Below are 21,491 nucleotides of genomic sequence, written 5' to 3' on the forward strand. Positions count from 1 at the left end.
GTATCCCGTCGTAATGACGGCCACCAATATGTTCTAGAATAACTTACGGGTATTATTAATCCCCGGATGCCCGGCCAACACCGAACTGTGAATCTCGGCCAGCACCTGTAACCTTAGATGAACAGGAACAAAAAGCTTCCCAGCCGGAAGCTTTGACGGGGCCACATTTTGTGCTTTACGGACTTGCTCCTCTAACTCTAATGACACTGCCGACACCAGCACCCCTTCAGACAGGATAGGGGCAGGAGGTTCCTCAGAAACTACTGGAAGAAAACTTCTGGAAAGAGCATCGGCCTTCACATTCTTCCAGCCTGGACGATATGTAACTAAAAAATTGAAACGGGAAAAGAAAAGCGTGCCTGTCTGTAATTAAGTCTTTTGGCAGACGCCAGATATATGAGGTTTTTGTGATCCGTGAAAACCGTTACTTTGTGTCGCGCCCCCTCTAGAAAATGATGCCACTCCTCAAATGCCCATTTAATCGCCAGCAATTCCCTGTCCCCAATGTCATAATTTCGCTCTGAAGACGAAAATTTACGGGAGTAGAATGCACACGGGTGGAGATCTTGCAATGTCTCCGTTCCCTGAGATAGAACTGCTCCAACCCCCACCTCTGAAGCATCGACCTCAACAATAAAGGGCCTGGAAGAATCTGGTTGCACCAGAACCGGAGCAGTAGCAGTAGCAAAACACCTCTTCAATCTCTGAAATGACTGCATAGCTTCCGTCGACCATTTAGTAGGAAAGAACCCCTTCTTAGTCATATCAGTAAGAGGTTTAACTATCAACCGAAAAATTCCTAATGAATCTACGGTAATAGTTGGCGAACCCCAAGAACCTTTGTAAGGCTTTCACATTTTCTGGTAGGACGCAATCCTGCACCGCTTGGACCTTCTCAGGATCCATCTTGAACCCTTCGTGGGTAATTATATGCCCCAAAAATGTGATCTCTTGTACAGTAAACACACACTTTTCTCTTTTGGCGAACAAACAATTCTCACGCAAAGCTTGGAGGACCTGGCGAAAATGAGAAACATGGGACTCAAAATCCGGAGAGAAGATCAAAATATCATCCAAGTATACTAGTACAAATCTGCCCACAAACTGAGAGAGAACCTCATTGATCAAGGACTGGAATACCGCAGGGGCATTAGTGAGACCAAAAGGCATCACCAGACTCTCAAAATGCCCCTCTGGGGTATTAAACGCAGTCTTCCACCCATCCCCCTCCTTAATCCGGATTAAATTATATGCCCAGCGCAAGTCTAGTTTGGAAAACCAGTTGGAGATATTCAACTGCGAAAACAGATCCGGAATAAGGGGGAGAGGGTATGGATTGCGTTTCATGATTTTGTTCAATTCTCTAAAGTCAACACAGGGATGAAACCCGCCATCTTTTTTCTTTACAAAAAAGAAACCAGCTGCTAGTGGGGAATTAGATGGCCGTATATGATTCCTTCTCAGGCTGTCCTGGATATAATCTTTGAGCGCCAGTCTCTCAGGGGCCGATATGTTGAACATGCGACTCTTGGGGAACTTGCAGTCAGGGAGAAGTTCAATGGCACAATCCCCCTTTCTGTGCAATAGTAATTTGTCTGCCCCCTCTTGGGAAAACACATCAGAGAAGTCAGCTATAAATTCAGGCAACTCCTCTGCCTGAATGGAGGCTATATCAGCAGAAATGCAACCAGACAGACAACCAGGGCTCCATTTAACAATGTCCCCCTTTTCCCAGTCCACTACTGGGTTGTGTAAGCGCAGCCAGGGCAACCCCAAGACTACTTGCGTAGGGAGGGATTCCATGACATATAGTGTTATACATTCCGTGTAGAACAGCCCAATCCTTAAATGGACATTAGGTACACCAAAACTTAGATTTCTCTGAGATAGTGGAGCAGCATCAATGGCAGACACAGGGATGGGACAATCCAAAGCACTCATCCCTAAGCCTAAATGTTTGACAGTCTCCTGATGTATTAAATTAATACTAGCTCCACAATCCAAAAAGACTCGTATGGGACTGTCAACACTGCCACAACGAATTTCAGCGGGAAGTACCAGCCTGGAAGAGGATACCCAAGCAATCTGATGGCCTAGAGGGACCTTCTCTCTAACCTCCAGGCCATCTAGTTTTTCCGACTGAGCATTATGACGTGGGCAAAACTGAGCCATATGACCTGTACGATTACAGACAAAGCATCGGCCATTAAACTGTACCGTCCTTCTCCTCCTAACCTCCCCTTCTAGAGACCCCAGCTGCATGGGCTCTTCCATACCTGTAGGTAGGAGGTCGGGATCCATAGACAGTTACTGATGCCTCTCCCTGATCCGTCTCCCAACTTTAATAGCCAGAGACATGGTCTCATCCAGACTGCGAGGTACTGGATGTCCTACCAGTACGTCCTTGATCTCATTGGACAGACCCCAATGGAACTGGCTCTTTAAAGCAGGGTCATTCCACTGAGTTTCTGCTGCCCAATCTAGAAACTTAGCACAATAATCTTCAACAGTGGAATCTCTCTGTCACAAACGTCTGATATTTCCCTCAGCCACCGCTATCTTATCAGGGTTGTTATAAATAAGACCCAAAGCAGCAAAAAAGTTATGCACTGAGATCAGAGCCTCAGACATCGGGGGTAATGAAAACGCCTATGCCTGTGTCGCCCCCTGCAGTCTAGACATTACAATGCCCACCCTCTGGGCGCCGTCCCCCGAAGAGCTAGGATGCAGTCTGAAATAGAGCTTACAGGCCTCTCAAAAGGATCCGAATTTCTGCCTATCACCAGAAAAACGGTCCGGTAGCTCAATTTTTGGTTCCTTGCTGGGAACCTGCAGTGCAAGTTGTCGCTGTTTAATCTCAGCTACCTCCACAGCCAGCGTGCCGAGCTGGTGCGTCAAAACCTCAAGGGGATTCATGTTAACAGCACAGAATCTCCCTGAGTAGGTAAGGGCTGGTCAATCTGTTGCGTCCTCCGGACGTGCAACCTCAATAACATAAATCAAAGGCACAACTGTGCAAAGAAAACATAACACTATGGGGAATACTCTCCCTATAGTCCCCTAACCCGGGAGGGGGCCCTGCCTACTCGGCGGACCGATCGCTCTGACAAGTGCGAGCCCGCACGCGTGCCTGGGCCACTAACAAGTCCCTATCAGGGAGCCCTAGCACAAAATAGAAGCGAAACAGAACCAAACAAAACAGAAAAGAACTTAGCTTGCATGGAGAGCTTCCGCCCAGCTGTGTTGCTCCGTCGCTGTCCAAAATGCAACTGAAGTGATTGACCAGCACAGGAGATAGTGCTGGCCCTGTTTAAATAGGAGCCAGGCTACTCAGCACCAGGTGCTGACTGACCTTCCTCCTGCAGCTACCACACCCCTCAGCTCCTGGAGAAGCAAGGGCACACCCAAAACCTGGTCTGGCCTGCAGGCAAGGTGCAGGCCTCAGCACAGCTACAAAAATTAAGTTTTTTGTGTACAAAGACACTTTTAACAGACAATACAAACACACAAACAAAAACAAGTCACCCAAGTGAACATATCTCATCAGTCTCTCTTGTACTGTCTTAGCACATCGCTATGGAGTCCTCTGTTTTTCCATCGTCATATATGGGCTTGTTGTAGTCAGTATTGTGGACATCACAATTCTGATCACCACAATTTAATGCCACTGTCAAAATTGACAGCACCATTTAAATATGGTTAACAGCTGCTGTTGGAGTTATGTTTGATTGTGGTTGTTGAGTGTCCTGTCAAGTGTTAAAGATGGACGACACCTGCCATGTATGGAGCATACAATGACACCCATCTTGCTTCGTACATTAATAAACCTGCTGTGTTTTATGACTCCATTTAGCCGCATCCACTTTTTCTAGACACTTCAAACCTTTCCAGTGAAGCTCAAAGAATGTCTAAAACACATAACAAATCTGGCACAAAACATTGCACGTTTGTAAAGCTTCCACATGATTTCAACTTTATATCGGGAAATGGTACAGAGCTGTCAGATTAGCTGTGATATGTATTCCCTCATATTTACAAAAAAACTAAAAGAAATAAGCCAAAACCAGAACTTTTTCGACAATACTGGTCACTTATTTTGTCTACTATAAAGCAATACAGCTTTACCCAATGTCAGTAAGCTTTGCTGTATCAAGATCTGGGGAGTCTACATTATTTAATGGGTACATTACATAATGGATTACACTGAAATATATGGTACTAGCGTACCCGTCGCGCGTTGCTGCGAAGACAGACAGACATACATACATTCGTTTTTATATATCTAGATGACGGCAGCAGCGACCACTGAGGTTTTGTAGGCCGCTGCTTCCCCCTTGCGGGCTGAATAAAATAGCCGTTGTGTGGAACATCCAATTTATCCGGCTGCTGTGGCTTCTTGGGAAGATATCCTAGTACATGTTTGCCCACTTCCAACTCCAATGGAGACTGACTGTAAATGGCTGGCGTGCTCTAGTATTTATGGTTCCAAGCTGTACGTGTCATTGCATACAGTCTATCTATCTATCTATCTATCTATCTATCTATCTATCTATCTATCTATCTATCTGGGTTATTGCATACAGTCTATCTATCTATCTATCTATCTATCTATCTATGACATCAGGAAATGAGAGAATTAGATTCCGTACGTAAAATTTGAACGCTAATTCTTTGGCGCTTTGAATTGAATAATCGAGTTGGGACCCATTAACTTTTCCTATTTATGACATAATCAATGCTCGAGCCAAATTTCAAGTTTCTATGACATTGGGAAATGAGAGAATTAAATTCCGTACATAAAATTTGGACGCTAATTCTTTTGCGCTTAGAATTGAATAATCGAGTTGGGATGAGACATAAGGCCTTGCCCATAAGCATTCCCCAACCTCCAAGAACTGAACCTACCTACCTGAATGAGATTTTGTAGGCCGCTGCTTCCCCCTTGCGGGCTGAATAAAATAGCCGTTGGGTGGAACATACAATTTATCCGGCTGCTGTGGCTTCTTAGGAAGATATCCTAGTACTTGTTTACCCACTTCCAACTCCAATGGTAATTGGCTGGCGTGCTCTAGTGGTTCCAAGCTGTACGTGTCATAATAGAGCCTTAATGACATCACAATGCAGCTTATGAGAACATGTTGGGGCATGTTCGCGCGTTGCTGCGAAGACAGACATACATACATACTACGTTTTTATATATCTAGATGACGGCAGCAGCGACCACTGAGGTTTACCGCTGGGGTATGTCACTCTTATTACTAATGGGGGTTGTGTCACTATTATTACTGCTGTGGGATGTCACTATTATCGCTGGGGTGAAGGTGTCACTATTACCGCTGGGGTATGTGTACATGTGGCAGAAATGGGCAGGGCTCTTTCAGAATAGACCGGGTGCAGATTTTGACTGCTTTTTAGATGCGGAAATGCTGCAGAATTTTCCACAGAAATCTCCGCTGAGGACATTCTGCAGTATTTCCGCGTCCAAAAAGCAGTCAGAATCTGCACCCGGTCTATTCTGAGACAGCCTTGTCCTTTTTAGAACGACGGGGGTAAAATCATACGTTGTGATAAGCCCCGCCCCCTGACGTGTTGGCACTTTGCGATACATAAGTGGGTTTTGGGTTGTAGTTTGGGCACTCGGTCCCTAAAAGGTTCGCCATCACTGGCCTAGTACATGTTTGCCCACTTCCAACTCCAATGGAGACTGACTGTAAATGGCTGGCGTGCTCTAGTATTTATGGTTCCAAGCTGTACGTGTCATTGCATACAGTCTATCTATCTATCTATCTATCTATCTATCTATCTATCTATCTATCTATCTATCTATGACATCAGGAAATGAGTGAATTAGATTTTGTAGGCCGCTGCTTCCCCCTTGCGGGCTGAATAAAATAGCCGTTGGGTGGAACATACAATTTATCCGGCTGCTGTGGCTTCTTAGGAAGATATCCTAGTACTTGTTTACCCACTTCCAACTCCAATGGTAATTGGCTGGCGTGCTCTAGTGGTTCCAAGCTGTACGTGTCATAATAGAGCCTTAATGACATCACAATGCAGCTTTATAGAACATGTTGGGGCATGTTCAAGGGCGTCCGATGTTGATGACATCAGTGATGACATCACAATAGCAGGTGGCTTACTTATTCGATCTACGTGGGGGGGGGGGCGTAACTTTCGACGACGCTCGCGCGCCATTTATCGTAGGATATTTGTACTATGCCTATAATCTTCCCAGGAGTGTACTCAACAACTTCCCAAAGTTTCATGGCGATCGGATGAATGGTGTAGTAGCGCATAAAGGACAAACACGCACGCACGCAGACAGACATACATTCAATTTTATATATATAGATTGCGGAGAGAAGCCAGTTACAATTGCGACAGTTATGTTTTAATAACACATTTAACAAACCCATGCAGGTATAGCAAAAGGCCTTTAATCAGACACTGAACTGTCTAAAATATGATCTGGCATGAACCAAAAGCAGTTCCATACTAACAGGTTAAATAATTTGGTCAGGGTTTGTTATATATTGTTGAGACTGTTCCATCCGACGACCACAATGTATGCATGAATGTATGTAGATATGAACATCTCTGATTTGTTTACAGATTGGACTTCTAACTGTAAATGTAGACTTGGAAGTGTTAAAGTGGCTGACTCTTACAACAGGTTTATGTTCCTTGCTTTCCTTCCCGGCAAGTGAAATATATCTGTTAAACACATCTGTTTTGCTAACGAGAAATTCTAAAATATATTTTCTTGCATGTTAAAAATCTGACCCGGGGCCAAAGGAAAGCATTAAACCTGCAAATCAAATTGACAAAGCAGAACTTTATATCACATTAGTTCACTTCTCAAGAGCACATCCAGAGACGTAATTATACAACATAAAACAATATAAAGGTTGCCAAATGTATATCTCAGTGATAATCATGAAAATAAGGAAAGGTGGCTAATTGTTTTCCCATCCTAAGCTATCTGTCTAGACAACATGTACAAGCAGAACATAAAAAAGATGTAAAATTGTCATATTTTATTTTGTTGCCTTATTTTATATTAGCTGTTTAGACACTAAGTATAAAATCTATCGTCATTGTACTATACAGTATTTTTATTACTTTTTTTCTCTGTTCGCTGACATATTGTTCTTTGGCTATGATGGATCTAGTCCATAGAAGTCTAAAAGATCTAATTACGGCTGTAGTCTTTTATTGTACTTCTAGTATGCGTACCCTATTAGTTATATTAAGCCATCTCATTTCCATATGGACCTCTACTTGGTCTAATTAACATTGCAATACATAATTCTATTAGACAATAAAAGCATTTTTTAATGGAAAAAGTACTTTTTGTGTCAACGCATTCCAAGAGCCATAACTTTTTTATTTTTCCATGGAGCAGCACAAAAACACTTCTGTGAGACTGACCTTAAAGGGGTTGTCTCACGCCGAAACGGTTTTTTTTTTATTCAATAGGCCCCCCGTTCGGCGCGAGACAAACCCGATGCATGTGTTAAAAAAAAAAACGGGTAGTACTTACCCGAATCCCCGCGCTGCGGCGACTTCTTCCTTCTTCTTACTTACCTTAGTAAGATGGCCACCGGGATCTTCACTGTGAGGTCCATTGCCGATTCCAGCCTCCTGATTGGCTGGAATCGGCACACGTGACGGGGCGGAGCTACATGGAGCAGCTCTCCGGCACGAGCGGCCCCATTCAGAAGGGAGAAGACCGCACAGCGCAAGCGCGTCTAAAATCGCCAGAAGAGGCGATTTTAGACGGATCCATGGAGACGAGGACGCCAGCAACGGAACAGGTACAAGTGAATAACTTCTGTATGGCTCATAATTAATGCACGATGTACATTACAAAGTGCATTAATATGGCCATACAGAAGTGCATAACCCCACATGCTTTCATGAGACAACCGCTTTAAGGATACTTCAGGAAGTGCTGAAGATCTCGTTTTATATTTCAACAGCTTTCCCCTAAATCCCGGGAAAGGCAGATGCAGAATTAACAATTCAGCTGTTAAATAATATCCAGGTATTAAAACAACCAATTGTATATCTTTAATTTATCTTTCACTTTACAATCACAAAAAAAATAATAATAGATTGTATTGGTTGCTATGACTCCAGTCTCCTCCGGAGAACACTGAGATGCTAAGACAGAGGCACTTGATCACTTTGAAGGAGTATTCAAGTTTCAGCTATTAAAACTTATTTTTTTCCTATAATGAAAAGTTATACAATTTTGCAATCAACTTTATATACCAATTACTCCTGGTTGTTTAAGATCTCTGCTTGCAGCCATAGAACTGTCACTGTTCAAGTGCCTCCTGGTCATATGATAGACACACATGCATAGATCTCTGTAACATAACTATACTGTGCCAAGTCCTTTGTGTTAATCGCAAGCTAAGGACAGATGTTTATCCGCTGCAAGTAAAAGGCTCTTATCTTGAAAACCTTGAACAATTGAGACAGCAAGTGTGATGGAAAATTATGACTTTTCATTATATTTGTATTCTAGTTTATTAGATGTTCAGAAGAGTAACATTTTACAGAAGACAAAATGGAAAGAAGAACATATGCCAGTATTGAACACACGTAAAGGCGAAAGCCCTCACTGACTGACTCACTCACTGGCCTATTGACTTGCAACTAATTCTCTAACTTCCTGCTAACGTACAAACGTGAAATTTCATTATATATTGTATAACACGTTTAAGGGTAGCTTTAAAGGGGTTGTCCCGCGCCGAAACGGTTTTGTTTTTTTTTCAATAGCCCCCCCGTTTGGCGCGAGACAAACCCGATGCAGGGGTTAAACAAGAAAACCGCACAGTGCTTACCTGAATCCCCGCGCTCCGGTGACTTCTTACTTACCTGGTGAAGATGGCCGCCGGGATCTTCTCCCTCGGTGGACCGCAGGGCTTCCGTGCGGTCCATTGCCGATTCCAGCCTCCTGATTGGCTGGAATCGGCACATGATGGGGCGGAGCTACAAGGAGCCGCTCTCCGGCACGAGCGGCCCCATTCAGAAAAGAAGAAGACCGGACTGCGCAAGCGCGTCTAATCTGGCGATTAGACGCTGAAAATTAGACGGCACCATGGAGACGAGGACGCTAGCAACGGAACAGGTAAGTGAATAACTTCTGATAACTTCTGTATGGCTCATAATTAATGCACAATGTACATTACAAAGTGCATTAATATGGCCATACAGAAGTGTATAGACCCACTTGCTTTCGCGGGACAACCCCTTTAATAACAGCTCACTGATAATGTTGCTTTTTTCCCCAAATTTCCATAAAATTGAATGGGGTAAGTCTGACCTGCTTTTTGGTGAAAATTGAATTTCCCAAAATGCCTGCTACAGAAGTCAGAGTGCTGGTGTCACCAAATGTGTCCTACATCATACATATGGGTAGACGTTTCATTGGATGCCTGTGTCACATAACCTAGCCATATATAACATAGGCACAGTGTAATCAGCGGCCATTTTACAGCTGAGCACAGGACAGAGAAGCTGCATCATTTTATATGTCTATATAACACGTAGTCTGTTGTTAGTGCCAGATATTCTGCAGAGGATATATTGCTGCTGGTGCGAATGCTTGTATATCGGGTTATATTGAAGAGAGCAGAAAAAGTTGCTGCATCATGTTTATATGCCTATATAACGTGGTCTATACATTGGGAGAGGGGATATTTCTGCTGCTGTCAACGTATATAGCAGCAAAGCAGAGAGACAAACTACACTTTGGCGTCTGGTATATTGCAGTTCGCTGTTTGTGGCCTCGGAAAATGTTGTTCAAGGTCACCAGCCCGTTCACTACAACTTATTTCCAGGCCTTACACAGCTAGCAGTAGAGTGAGAGGAATTAAATTACGCCACACAAAACAGGAACAGTTAACAATACATAAAGATATGCAAGGTTTTGTTGCTTTGAAATGAAGAGGTGTATTGGAATGGCTTTTTCCGCAGATTCTGAAAATTACCTTCAAAATTCTGTGTCACGTCAGGTTTTTTTCACAAATGACGAAAATGACAAACAATTTTTAATGACATTCATATAGTTTGTAACATATGAAAATGCAAACATACCTAACATTTACCACTTGGCTCCCCTTGAAATTTCCTCTTCTTGGATTTTCTTCGGTGTTCATTCATAGTCTCTTTTCAACATCCAGCAATAGTCGGCCATCATGTGTGCAGTCCACTTTCCTTAACATCTCTTTTCCATCACTTTAATATCCTGATGAAAGCGCTCACAATGTTCTTCTGTAAAATCACCAAGATTGATAGGAAAGTAATTTAGAGGAGCATGAAGAAAGGGAAACTTTGACGCTCATGTTTATAGGATTCCAACATCTCGTCGACTAAAATGGTGTAATTTGCAGGCTTCGTGTTCCCCAAAACGTTTTGTACCACATTTCTGAATGCAGTCCATGCTTGCGATTCGCACTCACTCATGGTTTTCTCAAATATGTTGTCTGACATTAATTTTCGTATTTGTGGGCCTATAAAAATGCCAGCTTTGATTTTTTCAGAAGTGATTGATGGAAACTTAACACCAAGTTGCTGAAAGCATTTACTGTCCCTGCTTAAAGCTGTCACAAATTGCTTCATTAAGCTTAGTTTTATGTGTAACGGTGGCAACACTACTTTCAAGGGATCAACCAGTGGAAGTGAAACAATGTTTTTTCTCCAGGTGTGAAGGTATTTTTGACTGGCCACTGCCTCCGGACCCAATGTTCAGTCCTTGCTCTGGAGTCCCATTCACACAAAAAGCAAGGGAATTTGGTGTAGCCTGCTTGTTGGCCAAGCAATATTGCAATCAACTTGAAATCCCCGCACACAGACCATTCACGAAGCTTGTACTGCACACTTTCCAGCAGAAATGTAAGGTTTTCGTATGTTTCTTTCATATTCACAGAATTTGCTACTGGAATGGATGGCTGGATGTTAGTATTGTGTAATAAAACACCTTTTAGGCCTTAGTCACACCGGCGTTTTTTCACGCGATTTGCGGATCGCATGACGGATGCGCATCCGCAAATCGCGTGACCGGTGCGCGCAAGTCGCCCGCAAATCGCCCGAAAATCTGCTCCTAGCCGCGTTTCATTAGAAATGGGCCGGAGCTGTCCAGCGCATTGCATTCAATGGAGACGGCAATAGAGCATTTAAAGCAATGCGCTGCGGGCGAGCCCGGGATGAATTGTCGGGAAGGGCTTAAATATATAAGCTCTTCCCTGCAATTCATCCTAAAATGTGTAAAAATAAAAAATATATATATACTCACCTTCTCCCGGCAGCCGGAGCTCCGCGCGGCCGTCCTGCAGTGGGTGTGAAGGGGGTGTGAGTCAGACCTGCCCCCTGATTGGCTCAGCGCTGAGCCAATCAGACGCATGTCTCACTCACACCCATTCATGAATTCATGAATGGATGTGAGTCAGACCTGCCCCTGATTGGCTCAGCGCTGAGAGGCAGCAGTCACTCACCCATTCATGAATTCATGAATGGGTGTGTGAGTGAAACCTGCCTCTGATTGGTCAGGGCTGTGACCAATCAGAGGCAGATCATTCAGCAGGCGGGGATTTTAAAGCCCCGCCGGCTGAATAGTGCCGAGAAGCAGTTCAGGAGAACTGACAGCGGCCGCGGCTGGACTCCGGCTGCAGCGGAAAGGTGAGTATACAATTTTTTTTTATTTTAACACATTTTAGGATGAATTGCAGGGAAGGGCTTATATATTTAAGCCCTTCCCGACAATTCACCCCGCACACGCCGGCAGCCCATTGCTTTCAATGGAGCGGCTGTATTGCCGGCTCCATTGAATTCAATGGGCAAACATCGTTCTTCTCTGTCACAGCTGTTACAGCTGTGGCAGAGAAGAATGATTTGTCTTCTATATGTTCTCAATGGGGTCGGCGCTGCTGCCGCCGGCCCCATTGAGCGCATATAGAGAAGAGAACAGGAATCGCAGATCGCAGATAGGTGCGATCTGCGATTTCTGTTCTATACTTTATCGGACGAGCGCATAAAAAGCGCTCATGTGTCCGATACCATTGCAAAGCAATGGTTTTATAAAATTGCCGGACGCATGCGCATGCGCAAATCGCGGCTAAAAACGCCCGTCTGACTAAGGCCTTACACTGAACTGGATTTGCTGGCATCTATGAACAACCTCCACTCTCCTGAATTGTAATTAATGTTGAAGTATTTCATGACTTCTTGGTGTCTGTAGCAGGACAATCTTGTATTAGGACAAAGTAAATTATTTTCATGAAGTCGTGATCCTAACAACTCCGATGCGACTTTAGGTAAATTCAGATCGCGAACCAAATCATTCAGTTGATGCTGGGTAAATGGCACTGGGATTTTATCCTCCATACTGTCTGTTTAGTACATCTTATCACTTGTATCACCGTTTGAATTGGTGTCTGTTGGGGGCTTGACATTGGACGGGGATGGATTCACTATGGGGCACTGGTCTCATAGCAGATGGAATATTGAGATACACAATGTTACAATTACTAGTACTGATATGGCCCACGATCTTCACTGTGCAGAAGCCGTCACTGTGATTTCTTGGTTCACGCCACACCATGGGTATACCAAACGTTATTGATTCCCTTTCTCTATTTTTCCAGTTCCTCAACCCCTCCACACATGCATGGCACACTTTGTGAGGAGCCCACGCTTTGTTCTGATTTGCTATTTTAATCCTAAAGTATTAAAAATAAGCATTTTTCACGAAAAGCGTAATATTTTGACTCTGTTTTCCTGTTGTATAACAGCCACATATGTAGGAAAATATGTCTGGATGATTGACACAACCATGTGAAGCCACTGTACACGCCATGAAGAAACAACCGAACAGTAACTATAAAGAAAGAAGGGAGAGGTAGCGTGAGGTATGAGTCAGGGCTCAGTCACGCGGGCGCAGATCTGCCAGTGTTTCTGGATGAAAAGACGGCGCACCGTGTGCAGACGAATCTCTGCATGTCCGGCTCCATTGCCAGCCAAATGTTCTTTTTTTCCGGCCGGTGCCGAGAGTCGTCTGCACCTGCAATGCGGTCGTTTTATTATCCAGAAACACGGACGGAGCGGCGCTCGTGTGACTGAGCCATCATACTGGTGTGCCAAGAGTACTTTCTCTCATATTTAGGCTTTGTGAGTGTGGCAAATCTTGACCCGATACAGATAAATCAATTTCATTTTCTTAATCAGCTGTGTATTTATCTTTATCTATTCCTCGTACATTCATTCCATCCCTCCAGAGAATATTTTTACATGTTACAAATGTTGTCATATAGCAATGTCATTAAAAAATTATGTTTTATTTTTTTAATTTTCACATTTCCGTGATTTGTGAAAAAACGTGGCATGATGCGAAATTTTGAAGGTCATTTTTGGAATCTGAGGAAAAAATCAATTCCGATACACCTCTTTATTTAAAAACAGCAAACAAAAGTTGCCAAATTGCAGATCAGTAAAGATCATAATCTACAATCTGTGGCCCTCTGTTTTCCCATATTGTGCCGCCGAGGGATTGCAGCTAGAGATGAGCGAACGCGCTCGTTTAGGACAATTACTCGATCGAGCATCGCTTTTTTACAGTAACTGCCTACTCGGACTAAAAGATTCGGAGGGCGCCAGGGGGCTGGATCGGGGGGTAGCAGGGGGAATCAGGGGGAAGCTCTCTTTCTCTCTCTCTTTCTTTCCCCCCCACGTTCGCTCATCTCTAATTGCAGCCTATTTAGTTGGCAGTGTTTTTTTGGGAATATAAAACAAAAAGAAACAGATAACAAATAGTTAAACAGCAAAAGCCATAATGCGCATTAGCACCCTCAGACATTGTTTAAAGTTGCGAATCCGACCACTACAATTTATTTCCAGGTTTTATACAGTTACCTGTGTGGTGAAGAGAATTAAATGATGCCAGGAAAAACAGGGACAGTTCACAGTGATGCAATCTATACTCTGTGGCCCTCTGTTCTCACATATCGTGTCACCCAGGGACTGCGGCCCAGTTAGCGGTTAGTGGTTTTTGATGAATATAAATAAAAACAATCAAACAGGCAAACAGCAAACACATTTAAATGTCGCAGTTTTATTGTATCTTGACGCCACAGGAAGCTAGGGGTGTGACATCCCTTCAATGGATGGGCGCCCCTGTCACACCCCTAGCTCCCGATTGGCTGCCAGTACCCCCTCCTTCCTCAGTGTCCCCCTTTGTCCTGTGCCTCCTATGTCCTGTCTGTCCCCCCTTCTGCTGTGCCCCTGTGTACCAGTATGGGCCGTCCACCCGTCCACTGTCTGTACCCGTCTTCCTGTATGTTGCCGGGTCCATGGGCAGTCTTCCCGCGTTCTAGCTGTGGAGTGTCAGCTGTGTTTTCCGTGCCCCTCCTCCGTCTCTGTTCTGTGCTTCCTTGGAAGTGCAGCAGTTGGGCAGCGGTGGATGTGCAGACGTTCAGCCTCCGATCGCGCACTGCCCGGAGGCCCAGTAGCGTATCATTTTCTGGGTCGCTGCCTGCTGCAAGGAAGTTTCGGCTCAGAGCCAACACACAGCTCTGTCAGACGGGAGGTCAAATGATGCGGCGGGGGAGGGGAGCTGAATTGTCATGCTGTACTCCCGGGCCGCCGCCGCTCTATGGACACAACGTGCGGCAGTTACAGCTGCAGCGTGTGGGCGGGAGGTTGGAGAATGCGGCAGGCAAGGAGGAGCTGCTTTGTGGTCCTGTGCTCCTTGGCCGTCGGCGCCACTCTATTGAAACAGCATGCTGCAGGAGCAGTGATATGACCTCCAGGCTCCGCAGTGATTGTAGCATCTGCTGGAGGGTTAGGGGTCTTTTTTGCTGGTAGCCTTACATTATTACCTGTAAATGCTGCCATGTTACAGGTATAACATGGCAGCATTTACAGGTAATAATGTAAGGCTAACAGCAAAAGAGACCCCTAACCCTCCAGTAGACACTACAATCACTGCAGAGGCTGCTAGGATCTTCAAGGACCTTGAGTAATCCGCCTATCGGGAGCTAGGGGTGTGACAGGGGCGTCCCTCTATTGAAGGGCTGTCATACCCCTAGCTTCTGGTGGTGTCAAGATACAATAATACCAAAAGTCGCAAGCCCGGCCTGTGGTTTTCTGCAAACTACAAAGTTAGCTGTAAAGTTACATAAAACTACACTACAAAAGAAAATAATACAAAAATAACTAAAAAAAAGTGTTGATAGCGCTGGAGGTGGTAGAAGACAGGCCGAGTTGGCACTTCAAGCAGCTTACAATGAAGCAACAGCTCCACGTTCTGCAGGAAGTCAGACAAGCTTACTGCAAGAGTGGATGACACAGCATGCACTCAAGTACCACCACCTTTTCCTCTTCCAGTGGCAGGCACACAGCAGTCAGTCTGCACCAGTCGTCCATGAGCATCCCCCTCTACTTTACCGCATACCAAATCCCCCATAGAAACCCATATTGATCAATCCGAGGAGCTGTTTGATCATTCAGTGTCATGGGTGTACTGCAAACTGAGACCCCTCGTTGCTGACTCCTGGCTCTTCAATGACTGCTCTCCAGACCTGCAGCTATTACACCTGAGGCTCCAACCCAGTGCCTGAAACCACTACATGGTGCTCACTCCACTCAGGAGGAGAATTATGATAAAGGAAAAAGAGGTGAGAGAGGATGATGTAATGGATCTAACATGGAGAGGCAGGGAGAGTTATCATGGTAGCTAGCAGAAGGAGGAGTTAGAGGCGGATGTTATGGGGCAGCATCCTGCCAAAACAGTGAGTAGGGTGTTGCAGAAAAACAAAAGGGCTGCAATCATCAGCTACTACTAGTCTCAGCAGCATCAACATCAGGTCCATAGCTAGGTCTGCTCACAGGACTTGTGCAACCTGAGCATTCTTTGAAACTGTAGGTGATAATAAAAGAGTGGTCATCTGTAAGATATACAGTAAGCGTTTAAAATGCGTCAAAAATGTAAACAACCTCAACACAACATGTATAACTAGTCACCTGAACTCCCACCACCTGACTTGAGAGCTCATCCGGGCCAGACGGCAAAGCGTCAGCCTCATCCTGCTCCCAACATTGATATCTACTCCACATTCTAGCATGCCCCAGGTCAGCAGCTAGCCCTCCATCCCCCAGCTATGGCAATATAAAAATTATGCCACCCCCACCATTTACAAACACAGAGCCTGAATGTAAGCACTGAACAGCTACTTGTGATGGAAATGTTGCCCTTCAGGCTAGTAGGCACAGATACCTTCCGCAAAGTGATGCTCCATGATAACCTACAGTAACTGCTACAATTTGTTTGCCCAGAAAGCCATCCCTGCCTCGCCATGTAAGTGATAACGTGTTCCCTGTGTTGCAGAAGGTTGTCAGTGGCATGGTGCACATGACCACCGATAAATGGTTAAACATCGTTAACAGCACACTGGGTGAATGCCCTGCAGGTGGGGTATGAAGCTAAGATTAATGGTCCTTATTTCATTGTTCTTGTTTCAAGACTTGTGGGACATTCATCAATGTCTACCCCTCCTCAACCCCCTCCACCTCCTTCTCCTCTTTCTCCATCTCTTCATATCCCCTTTCAACACCCTCCATATAAGCACACATATCTGCATGTGACAAAACCCGACCTTCATACAGTGCTACATGTGGTAAATGCCAGTACCAGTATAACACAGGTGCGGCATATTTTTTTTAGCCTGTTGCAGCCAGCAGCAACAGCACAGGGTAGGACTGACAGTTACAGGCAGTACTTATCCATGATGGTCCAAGAGTATGTCAGCACTCATGTGGATGTACTCAGACATGGTGTTGGTCCCTTTGACTTCTGGGTGTCTAAGCTGGACAAGTGCCCGAAACTTGCACAACAAACTTTAGAGGTGCTTGCTTGCCTCGCTGCCGATGTGCTATCATAAATGGTGTTCAGCACTGCTGGGGGTGTGATAACCAACAGATGCAACCACCGCTCCAAAGACAATGTGGATCACCTGAGGTTTATAAAAATGGGAGGAGTACAGTCTGCTCCAGATGAGTGTTTATATTTCCATGCAATTTAGGGGGGCTTTGGCTGCATTGGGGACCTTCTAGAGGGCAAATTAGTGGACCCTATTTTCATTCCCATTGACTTTAATGGGAGTCAAAATTGTCTGTTCCAATTCACAATGATTTTGTTGAATTTGGTCCGATCCTGACACAAACCGATTATTCCACTAATCACTTATCACTACTTACAACTTGCCACCATTGAGTAAATGCTACACAATGGCCTTTTGATTAATGAAGAGATGTAATAATAGTCAAGTGACAGATTGCATGATTCCCCTATCTCTCTGGTATCACATATAAAAACACTTCCTAACATTCCATGCTTACCTACCTGTGACTGGTGAATCTGTAGTGTGAAGGTTCTGGTCTGTGTGACACATTTCTGTTTGACAAATAAACATGTGGCTTTTGATACCGGTTCATGCTTCAGTTTCTATACATATAGATTCAGTCAAATTTCTCTATGCACAGAGAGAAAGATAAAAATGAGGATTTCAATTACTGTAATTGACTACTAGTGAGAACAGATAGAGGATGGACTCTGGGCACTTTCCAAGTGGCAGAGAAAGTAGTCCCAGGCAAGCTAGTATAGCTGACAATGGTAATTTTCAGACACTGTAGCTACTTTCTATTGCAGATATGTATAAGAAGCTTGGAGCAGAGCTGACAGCAATATTTCACTCATGAGGATTCAGGAGCACAGTCATGTTTTCAGTATGGGCTGAAGAACTTTTTAAGTTCCTTTTTTATATATATTATCATTTTTGTTTACATATATTGTGGTTTTGAAAAGATCCTTGAGTCGGGCCTGCCACCTCCTACACTAACTAAGTTCTGTTTGTTCAGACATTAAAAAATATAAAATCAGTTACTTTTTTAAGAGCTTATTTTTGGTGTTTGAAGTGGAGAGAATGTGGTTTTTCTTTCAGCTGACTTTAACAGCTTCTTTCCTTCTCTTTGGCACGCAAATCATTGTGGCTCACAGTGATCTGCTGCTACATGCAAGTACAAGGGTGAGGCCAGAAAACCAAGCCAGATAATATGTATCCGATCTGCACGAGCAGTGTAGTATCCATCTCACAGCAGCCATCCTCAGGTCAGTTACAAAACAGCCTTACTAAATGCGGTGAGTGACATTACCGAGTCACATGATCACTGACAGTGACTGAGCAACGAAACTCAAACAATAAAACCAACTGATCCTATGCAATAAAAAACATCAATAGGTACAAGGAAAATAAAAACATAAAAAAACAAACAAGCTGATAAACAAAGGATTTGTTAGAACATTATAAAACTCATTTACATACGCAAATTACATTTGATTTAGTGAATCATATACTGACTTGTAATGAGAGATGGGGTTATATGTGAGTTTCTTGTAGAAGGAACAATCAAATACAATATTATAGGTTTCTTGACAATAGTCCAGTCTGTCATGTAAAACAACCCTCACCTTTGTTTGCTGGGCGAATGACGATGTACAGTTTATTTCAAAATGTAGAAATAAGGGCAGCATTCCATAAATGCAGTATCTTAATCCAAAATTCTTAATTCCTCTGCAACAAAAATGCACAACCTTTCGACCCAGTGAAGGTCTTTGTCAAGCTAACTCACAGACATCATGGTGCAGAATATATATAAAACATGTACATTCCCCAACCCATACACATACAGACAAAACCCACTAACACCTGTGTCCCATGTTCTAATTGTTTTCCTTCAAATCCAACAGGACGAGGGGCACTGACATTCTCCGTTTCAATGGCGACCTCCATTGTCAATCATGCATGTGCGAGATTTCACTAATCTCGCGTGATCCTACAGCGTCACATATAACGCGCTTATTCAAGAGACTTAATAATATTATATCACCTAAATGTAATGCAATAATCTGCTCCAAAAGACCCTTCTATTCATTCTTTATCAACCTTTAGTTGTGGAATCTCATGGAGTCTCGTTAGCTGTACTGCACATGTGCGAGACTCCTTAAGTCTCGCGCTACTACCAAGTAACATAAATCAGGGAGAGCGCCTTGCAAATAGATGAAGACATGAATCTGCAATCGAGTTTACTTACCCGGTGTTAGGCGGAGCAACAAAAAATATTTTGTGTCCCGCCTACACCTGGAATCCAAGAAAGCCTTCAATAAGTTTCTTTATTTCGGGATCCTCCGTTTATCCAAAAAAATGAATATGTGTATCTGATAAACTACACGTAACAATTCTCTTGGAGAGCTGCAGCTCCAAAGGCACCCCAACTTTCTGGCAGAAAAATGGGGATAATACAAATAAAGCATGCTTGATAAAGGCGTCAGATGACACAGAAACGCGTTGCTTACTCGTTAGTAGAGGTACCTTAACCCTACTTTTATCTTTTTATTTATGTACTGGGAATAAATTGGCTGACTATTTACTGCTGTGATAGTAGCTTATTCCCCATATGTTCCTGAGATCCTTCAACAGAGCACAGCCAGAGAGAGGTGTTTTCCTTTTTTCTTTATTTGCGCTACTACAAGTGCAACTGTGAGGTGTATGGCGACAGTGCTGAATTCCCACCATCACGCATGCACCTAAACTTACAACTCTCACGGCACTTTAAAACGGATGGCGTATGCCGACATAGCCGCGCATGCGTTATGCCACTCAATAAGACTCAGGGACATCCACAAGTATTAAGGAAAATTTTTTAAAACATGATATAAATACACATATATTTATAGCATGGAAAGGAGTTTTTAAGATATCACAATCTTTCATTTCTATGCATTTTAAATGTCCCACTACAAAATAAAGAAGAAAAGGGGAAAGATGAAGGAAAAAAAAGGGCTGTGGAGGGGGAGGGAAGGAAGGGAAGGGGGAAGGAAAGGAAAGTACAGTTTATTTTTACAGATAGAGCAGGAGGAGCTGAGCAGATTGACATATAGTTTTATGGGAAAGATTCAGTAGAACTTGTATTTTTTTCATTTATATCTCTGCACATTCTGAGCTGAACAGTCCAATGGGTGGTTCTACTGAATCTTTCCCAATAAAACTATATATCAATCTGCTCAGCTACTCCTGCTCTATAACATGATGCCTGCAGATTGAATAGCCTGCTCGAGCTGACAGACTCGCTTTAACACCTTAAGGACCAGGCTGTTTTGTTCCTTAAGGACCAGACACTTTTAAGGGATTTTACCCGTGTGGTAGTCTTACTGCCCTAATTTTTTTCCTTTAGCTACCAAAATTATTTTTTGCTGCGTTTTTTTTTTCCTGTGACACATAGGGCTATTTTTAAAATATATTTCTCACTGACTTTTTTTCCCGTTGTTAGGTTTATTGCGGGTAGAATGATTAAAAAAAGATTTTTTTAAAACGTTTATAGTGGTTTCTTTTAAAATGAATATATTTAGGCTAAAGTACGGGAATGGGTTCCTCATTTTGTTGCAAACATTTTGATATATAATATGTATAGTTTTGGATTACGGGGCACATACGGCGACAAGTTTGGTTGGCGTCGGCTTTGGGTCATTTTCTTTTTTATGTATATATTTTTATTTTATTCTATAATTTTTTCTTACTTATTCCTGTAACTATTTTTTTTTACCATTTATGATCCCTATGACGTCATATAAGACCTCTGGGGAACATTCACATTGTCTTTTTTTTCATTACACACTTTTCCACTATAGCTGGGGCATTCATAGAAGCTTCAGCCATAGGAGCCCTAGTTACAGGGGAAAACATCCCACTGTAGTGACAATAGTCACTAACAGAGCTGATTTGGGTCTGCTAGAACCCTGCAGTTCTGCTGTGCCAGGGGGCTCCCGGCAGTCATGTGTTCACCGGTTTGCTTAGTGGAAGAAACACTTCCACTTTCACTTCTTAGTACATAGCGCTCATTCAGTGCTATGTAGACAAGAAAGGAGAAGGCAGAAACGGTTAAAAACCAGGCCAGGGATAACACTACCAAGGTCATTAACATCATACACTATGCCAAATCTAAATCTATTACACTTTGCATACTTTCAAAAGACGCGGAGAAGGCATCTGACTGAATAGCCTGGCCCCTCCTTTTCAATTTACTTAAGCATATTGGATTGAGCCCAACTATAAGAAACTGGATAGAGTCCTTATATCTGAACTCTCTGGCTACCACAAGAGTTAGCGGAGTATTCTCACCATCGTTTCCCATATAGAACTGCACTATCCCCCCTTCTCTTTGTCCTTTCTCTGGAAGCACTACTCAGAACAATTAGAGCCAGCCTAAATATCATGGGACCCCGGATTGAAGAACGGAAAGTTAAGAAAGCGGCATACGCAGGACGACCTGCTTCTTCATATCACCCCAATAATGACTTTCCCAAGCTTAATGAAGAAAATTTTGAAAATTTCAAATGATTTCCAACTTCAAAATAATATTTCTGAAATCAG

General features: G+C 43.5%; 1 long non-coding RNA gene across 4 annotated transcripts in view; it reads right to left on the reverse strand.

Annotated features, from left to right (window-relative positions):
- The window catches only part of LOC136620915 (uncharacterized), a 756,434-nt gene that overhangs the window by 288,946 nt on the left and 445,997 nt on the right, over positions 1–21,491 (reverse strand). Inside the window, exon 6 of one of the 4 annotated variants that reach the window (XR_010791190.1) lies at positions 10,111–10,287. The exons of the other annotated variants lie outside the window; for them this stretch is intronic. This is a non-coding gene — a long non-coding RNA (uncharacterized lncRNA). The remainder of the gene's footprint in view (positions 1–10,110; positions 10,288–21,491) is intronic. 4 annotated transcript variants of the gene reach the window in all.

The sequence above is a fragment of the Eleutherodactylus coqui genome, chromosome 3 (assembly GCF_035609145.1).
Source record: "Eleutherodactylus coqui strain aEleCoq1 chromosome 3, aEleCoq1.hap1, whole genome shotgun sequence".
NCBI lineage: Eukaryota > Metazoa > Chordata > Amphibia > Anura > Eleutherodactylidae > Eleutherodactylus > Eleutherodactylus coqui.